This window comes from Pecten maximus, chromosome 16 (genome assembly GCF_902652985.1).
Source record: "Pecten maximus chromosome 16, xPecMax1.1, whole genome shotgun sequence".
NCBI lineage: Eukaryota > Metazoa > Mollusca > Bivalvia > Pectinida > Pectinidae > Pecten > Pecten maximus.
Genome location: NC_047030.1, coordinates 30,118,285 through 30,126,890, shown reverse-complemented (window position 1 = coordinate 30,126,890; position 8,606 = coordinate 30,118,285).

Below are 8,606 nucleotides of genomic sequence, written 5' to 3'. Positions count from 1 at the left end.
TGACCATTGGGGTCAGTAGCATGTTAAGAAAACGACTTCTCCTCAGTCATTGACCATTGGGCCAGTATCATGCTAGGAACACGACTCTCCCAGTCATTGACCATTGGGCCAGTAGCATGCTAGGATGACGACTCCTCCCCAGTCATTGACCATTGGGCAATTAGCATGCTAAGATGACGACTCCTCCCCAGTCATTGACCATTAGGGTCAGTAGCATGCTAAGATGACGACTTCTCCTCAGTCATTGACCATTGGGCCAGTATCATGCTAGGAACACGACTCCCCAGTCATTGACCATTGGGCCAGTAGCATGATAGGATGACGACGCCTCCCCAGTCATTGACCATTGGGGTCAGTAGCATGTTAAGAAAACGACTTCTCCTCAGTCATTGACCATTGGGCCAGTATCATGCTAGGAACACGACTCCCCAGTCATTGACCATTGGGCCAGTAGCATGCTAGGATGACGACTCCTCCCCAGTCATTGACCATTGGGTCAGTAGCATGCTAAGATGACGACACCTCCCCAGTAATTGACCATTGGGCCAGTATCATGCTAGGAACACGACTCCCCAGTCATTGACCATTGGGCCAGTAGCATGCTAGGATGACGACGCCTCCCCAGTCATTGACCATTGGGTCAGTAGCATGCTAGGATAACGACTCCTCCCCAGTCATTGACCATTGGTCAGTAGCATGCTAGGATAACGTCTCCTCCCCGGTCAGACCATTGGGCCAGTAGCATGCTAGGATGACCACTCCTCCCCAGTCATTGACTATTGGGTCAGTAGCATGCTAGGATAACGACTCCTCCCAGTCATTGACTATTGGGTCAGTAGCATGCTAGGATGACCACTCCTACCCAATCATTGACCATTGGGCCAGTAGCATGCTAGGATGACCACTCCTCCCCAGTCAGACCATTGGGCCAGTAGCATGCTAGGATAACGACTCCTCCCAGTCATTGACTATTGGGTAAGTAGCATGCTAGGATGACCACTCCTCCCCAGTCAAACCATTGGGCCAGTAGCATGCTAGGATGACCACTCCTCCCCAGTCATTGACCATTGTGTCAGTAGCATGCTAAGATGACGACTACTCCCCAGTCATTGACCATTTGGTCAGTAGCATGCTAATTAGGTTACGACTCCTCCCCAGTCATTGACCATTGGGCCAGTAGCATGCTAAGATGACGACTCCTCCCCAGTCATTGACCATTGTGTCAGTAGCATGCTAAGATGACGACTCCTCCCCAGTCATTGACAATTGGTCCAGTAGCATGCTAGGATGACGGCTCCTCCCCAGTCATTGACCATTGGTCAGTAGCATGCTAGGATGACGACTCCTCCCCAGTCATTGACCATTGGGTCAGTAGCATGCTAGGATGACGACTCCTCCCCAGTCATTGACCATTGGGTCAGTAGCATGCTAAGATTACAACTCCCCAGTCATTGACCGTTGGGCCAGTAGCATGCTAGGATAACGACTCCTCCCCAGTCATTGACCATTGGGCCAGTAGCATGCTAGGATGACCACTCCTCCCCAGTCATTGACCTTTGGGTCAGTAGCATGCTAGGATGACCACTCCTCCCCAGTCATTGACCATTGGGTCAGTAGCATGCTAGGATGACCACTCCTCCCCAGTCATTGACCATTGGGTCAGTAGCATTCTAAGATGACGACTACTCCCCAGTAATTGACCATTTGGTCAGTAGCATGCTAATTAGGTTACAACTCCTCCCCAGTTAATGACCATTTGGTCAGTAGCATGCTAGGACAACGACTTCTCCCCAGTCATTGACCATTTGGTTAGTAGCATGCTAGGACAACGACTTCTCCCCAGTCATTGGCCATTTGGTCAGTAGCATGCTAGGATAACGACTCCTCCCCAGTAATGGACCATTGGACCAGTAGCATGCTAAGAAAACGACTTCTCAGTCATTGACCATTGGGCCAGTATAATGCTAGGAACACGACTCCCCAGTCATTGACCATTGGGCCAGTAGCATGCTAGGATGACGACTCCTCCTCAGTCATTGACCATTGGGTCAGTAGCATGCTAGGATGACTACTCCTCCCCAGTCATTGACCATTGGTCAGTAGCATGCTAGGATGACGACACTTTGTTGGCCTTATAAATACTAGCTCCTCTCCAGTCATTGACCATTGGGCCAGTATCATGCTAGGATGACAACTCCTCCTCAGTCATTGACCATTGGGCCAGTAGCATGCTAGGATGACCAAGTGTTGTTATTTTCTGGGACGATCCTAAATCCAAGATGGCAACCATGACAGCTATCTTGATAAAAATACATCCTAAACTCTTCTCCAGTTCTACTAGTGACTTTGAGCTGGAAATTGGCTAGTATTTATAAGGCCAACAAAGTGTTGTTATTTTTCAGCCTCGTAAAAATTTGAACACGTTAGCCACGGCAGCCATTTTGTAACTTGATCGCACATTTATGTTTTTTTCCTGAATAACACCTTTTTCAGCTCAAACTTGGTAGATGGTCCTTACCCAGTGTTATTTTTCTGGTCGGTCCAAAATCCACGATGGCCAACAGTATACTTGCTGCTGAGTATGTGTACTACAATGTTTAGAGTCAGATGACCGTTAAGGTCCATGGGCCACTCGTTTTTATATGGATATATTTCTGCTGCAGTACATTAGACCAAATATTGGTACTTAGTTCAGTCTAACAATGTTCTCCAGTACACACAAACAGGTGTTCAGACTAAAAAGGTTCTGCTGTGCACACAAATCAAAATGTCCAGACTAACGAGGTTCTGTTGTACACACAAACATAAGGGTCCAGACAAAGAAGGTTCCAGTGTATACAAATGCTGCACGCCGTCTCGTGGGTTTGGAATGTTGTGTTTAATACTAAAACTGTAAAATCAACTTTTTCACAGTCTTGTGTTTATGCACATTTGAAAGCAGACTTAAAAAACATTTACGTTATGTTAATACAAGTTTAAACAATCGGATAATGATATTGACATGGAATTGATAAAGAAGATGATGTGCGACACCAAGGAAAGAACAAGAATAGGACTTGGTGTTCCGGGAGGGTAAGCGTTATCTGCTCTGTTGATGACCCCGCCAAACAAAGGTCAACACGGATTATAAGTCGCTTCATTGGGCATATATAAATATCGGTCAGCACTGAACACGTCTTACTTCGTATAACACAAGAAAATAGAACATTTCCAAGTGATATCATGATGTCGATCATAAAACGTCCCATTATCTTCATCGCCATGGAAACCTTGTATTGTACTGTACATGTTTCCGTCAACGTCTATCAGGGAAATCGTAGCAGGTCCTTGAATAACAAAGTAACGAGGAACAGTATTTCAAAATGTCAATACATATTGCAATTGTTGGACACCTAGGGCGAATTAGTGTTATAAATTGAGACTACGCTTATATAGTTGGTTGTAAGAAGTTCCCTTTTCATACACGGGGATCTGTGTGATTTAGGCACTATTTGGTACGTGTTCGTACTCCACTTTCAGCAATGGAGAGAGCGCATGTGATCGTTACCCCTGTTATACCTTGAATCACACCCATGTACACATTCTAGAATAACAAGACAAAGCAAATGAGCAGGAATGAAGTATTTAATAGTGTTTTCTACGCTCTTAACCACATATCAAGATACAGTCTGTTTTCTTTTGTTTCAAGACAAATGTTCCACCACATGAATCCATCAACATACATGTATATTGTTTAATTTTTGAAATTCCAGAGCTTCAATGTGAAAAGAAACATAATGAGTTGTTCTATACACTTTTGTAATTTGATAGCACAAACAAAACCCAAGCGGGGTTCGAGTCACAAATTATCCATCCATATTACAAACCCTCATCATCTACATCTGGATATTGCGTTTGAAGCTTGTATGGAATGCATATCATGTTTCGGGTCAATTACAGCTTTTAACTTAACTTAAAAGATTTTTTTTCTTTTCTTCCCTTTTTTAGCTGACCTGGTCCGACGATGCTATGGAGCAGCCTCCGGCATCTGTGTGATGTCCATCAACAAATCCTTGTAGAAAGCTACTACATATGTACAGTAGTCCTGAATGATTTCGATAAAAATCGGTCTGGAACATTATTTGGCAAAGGAGAACCAATGTTGTATAGGGTGTGGCACCATGAAAAATCCTTTAGATCACTACTATCCCTGAACGGCTGAACGGATTTTGATCAAATTCAAATCCATAAATCATGGACCTGACAAAGCCCAAATAAAGGAAGTCAGTTGGTAAAATATGTTTGGTTATGTGCTTTTGAGGTTAATTTGCTTTGCGTCTTTTTTGGAACCAGAAAGCTGTAAGTTAAGGAAAGCTTAATACAGCGATACCGCATGTTATTTAGCAGAAGAATCTTGTGATGTACACTGATTGGTCAACCAATCACGATAGTTTTGCCTGATAAGAGTCGCCGAGCTGTGTACGACATCAAAGGGATTCAAAGTATTAACCGTATACATATTTGTATTCTTTTGCTAAATAATTGGCGGTATCGCTGTATATGGTAATGTGAGGCAGATCCAAAATAGGAAAAGTATTACCATTCACTGACATTTCCAGGTGAGCGATACAGGCACAATAGGCCTCTCGGTCTTTTTTGTTTTGTTTTTGTCTTTTTTTGTTGTTTTATTTTTACATTTGAACGCATTTTATTTCTACCTTTGTACAAACAGTTATGTAATCAGGGGTTGTCATAAAACCAACAATAAACTAAAGAGAGAAAACAAACAACGAAAAAACAAGGAGCTGCAAAGTGTCCAGCTGTTGGTATGAAAACCCAAATATGACACATATATATCAACCGTATAGTAAGTGTTCATATCTTGATATAGATTCTATAAGGGTTTCACTTGAAAAGGCACAACTAGCCCGAGTCTAGGGCACTAAATATATAGAGAATATTGTGGAGTTGAATGGAACAGTTTCGAAATTGTAGCCCATAAAGAGAAGTCAACAGTAATTCCTTGTTTTTGATTGTTTCTATGGTAACAGAAACACTATAAAAATGAAATGTCGTCATTAGGAATGGCGCCACTAGGGCATTAACCTAATACATAGAGAAAGTTTTGTGGGAGTCGAGTGGAACAGCTTTAAGTTGTTAGCCCGGGAAAGCCCCTTGGACAGATGCAGGGACTGTGAAGCACAATTTGATAGCCCTCGCAAACGCGTTCTGAAGGGGATAAAAATGTATATTCCCCAAAGTGATCACGGCAGATCCAATTTGCCGGACGTCTAAATCTAGCTGCTAGCCGATCTCGCGTTAAAATGTCGCCGCCAGTACACAGCAATCAAATTCAGGATCCGAAATAGATTATGTCATGCACCTCGCGAGGACAATTAGGACAGCATTGGCGTTTTGTCACTTTGAAGCTTGTTATTAAGTACCTACACTCACGTGACAAAAAATATGTCAACATTTATCATTATTCCCCGTTACTTCATGCATTTTCATCTTTTTTTTTTTTAATGGAAACCAATTATCACTTAAATAATATAGCCAAAATGCCAGTTTCAGTAACATTACCAAAGTGCAGTTTGAGTCATAAGACATGCATCCCTTTTGTTAAACGACATCGCCATTGGATGCTAACACCCTGGTATCGCAATGTTGGGTATTGGCGGGATAAAAAGTTTTGTGATGGAAACAATTTTGGGGTTAAAGATGACATTTCTTTCGATAAAAATAAAGCGAATGTTGATATTCCAACTTAAATTGTTCACAATAAGATGCATTACCTTCATTCCTGTGTTGTTGTATACCGCTGTTTTTCATCGTCAGAACTTCATAAGCCAATTTCGTTTCCTTTCTTGTTCATACTTTGGCAACTTCGAACTTTCAAATATGGCTGCATTTTTGTGCAGACGACACTATTTGCAAACGAATCTTAACAAATTCACGCATGCTCAATCAACATTGAGATCCTCATGAGGTATTTGATTGGTTATCGCCCCACGAGACAATACCGCACGCCATTTTAATTGACAGGCAGTATCTATTTCTAGGCGTGGTTTAAACCGATGATGAAATTGATGATATAATATATTACAGCAGTCTGTGTATTGATTCGAACATATTTTAATGTCATAAATGTTTCAGTTGGATTTGGCACTAGTTATCACAATATAATTTAATTTTGCTTGTAACAAGCATTTTCATTGGCTCAAAAAAATTATGTTATCATCTCATAACATAAATAATGACTGTGACGTTAGCGGAGTAATCGTTGTTCACGGGATTTTGTAGTTATCGATGTGTTTTTTAATATCTGAAGCAAACTAAACATGTTAAACTTAATGAAAATGTTTCTTATCGTTGTTAATTAAATTATAAGGGTTAACTGTAATATTTTTTTACGTTATTGAGCAATAACACAAAAAACTGGGGTGTACTCTTTTCATAAACCGCGAAGAACTGTAATATTTTTTTTACGTTATTGAGCAATAACTCAAAAAACTGGGGTGTACTCTTTTCATAAACCGGTACAGACATGATCTTAAAAACGTTTGCTTTTTTGATAAAAGTTTGTATAGATTGGTATATCAACTTCAGCTATACATTATTACAATGTGATAAGGCACCTCGTGTCCATTTCCCTTTGAGACGGTAGAACAATGCCCCTTTTCGATGTTTCCGGGAAAGTATTGCAGTTTAATGACATATTGAAAAGAAGGGCAATGACTTACACAGAGAACTCGCAGTAAATTCTAACACGATGACTTATATTAGCATAACCCTAACTTTAGGATTTCAAAATTGTCACAAATAGCACTCTACTAACTATAATAGAATCATTCAAAAAGGTAAAATCTTCTCACTATCATTTATTGCAGAAATAAAAAAGTAAATATTCAAAATACATGTATAAGCTTTCCCAAAATCCTCAACTTATACATTTCCGGCAACACCATCAACTAAAGGCGGAATTATTTCTTGATTTCCAGATTGCTTAAATACAGTCTTAACTAATCTCCAATATGGCTTCGAATTGCTAGCGTCTAGATTATCGACAATACCACCAACACTTTCAGAAAACAGTTCTCTCACGTGCTTTTTCATAAAAGACTTACATTTCTCAGTTGATACTGTATATCCATAAACATTTAATAAGTGAAGCGCTGATTTCTTGATCCTAAAGTTTTTATTTTAAAGTATACCCTTTTTAGGTAAATACATTCTTGAGTAGTTAATGCAGTTTCAATAGGACAAATTCAAAATTCAGACCTTGGTCCTAAATTAGCAGCTCCTTTTGAGAGAACCAAGGACTTTTTATAAAGTTTTAATTGACTTGTTCGAAAGGTATTTTGTCGATTATAGAGAAGAATTCGAACTCTTTTATAATTAGTTACTCTAGTTTTAACGTTTATTACTTAATACAAGTAAATGTACCAAAATCTCAGCATTATATAATAGTTTGTTTTATTCTGGCCGGACGATCAGGCCGACGGACATTTTGGACAGAATGGACGACTATATATTGGACCTATTCAAAACCTGTCGTCGGTGTGAGGATCAGAGGACACTTCGACCAGTCTTTTCTGAGCGCGTATAAGCGGTTGCTAATCATACACGTACTAGAATTAAAAGACTGTTGTATCGAATACTTAAATCGTCCTGGTGACAAGTGTCTGTTTTTGCAGGGATGGGACTGGAAATTGATGGGCCGAGGGGGATTAAAAAAAATCTAAAATATTTTTTATTATACTACATGTAGCTCGTACTCTGAGGATGGTTTCTGATGGAGAACATACAATATTCTATACTGACATCAACATGAAACAACTACATTTGGACTTGAATAGCCTTTTATTCCATTGTTTTAAATATAATAATTTAAGATGCTTTATCTCCTATAAAAGATTCATTATGATAGATTAAAACAATAATAGGCTGTTGTAATTTTTGTACAATACCAAATTTACATACTTTACACGATTACAGGCTCCAAAAGTTTAAGATTCTCTATAAGCTAATTATAATGATATGATCTTAAAAATTGCAACTAAAGCATCAAAAAGAAACAGAAGTTGTTATTTCAAATCCCGCGCCCTTACTACTGTACTATACATATCCCGCAGCAAATGCACGTGCTATTCGTGGAGAGTCAGTTTGTGAAAAATAGGACATGTCAGGTGAGTTGATAACGAACACAGGTAAAAATATAATTACGATTGGATATTCAATCTGGGTCAAAATGGGGACTCGTGGTATAAAAATGCCAAATGTCGCATTTAATTTGCTGACGGATGATACAATCAGGCAAATTGTCATCGAATCCAATTTGTCAAAAATGTAAGGCGAAATTTAAATGTTCATCGCATTATACAAACATGATAAATGATTTCAACTGGAAACCGTGGAGATAGCTAGTGTGTATCATTGATAACTCCGATATCCCTAGCTAATTGTGTATGTGGTACGTAGTACAGTGTATGTAAACAAATATGTTTAAACAATAGAAGGTAGATGTTTAATACTGTGTGTAATGTATGTTACATATCTATTTCATAAACAACAGTACAACTATGGAAGTATTTCAAAATTGTTGCATGAAATCATGGATCAAGAAA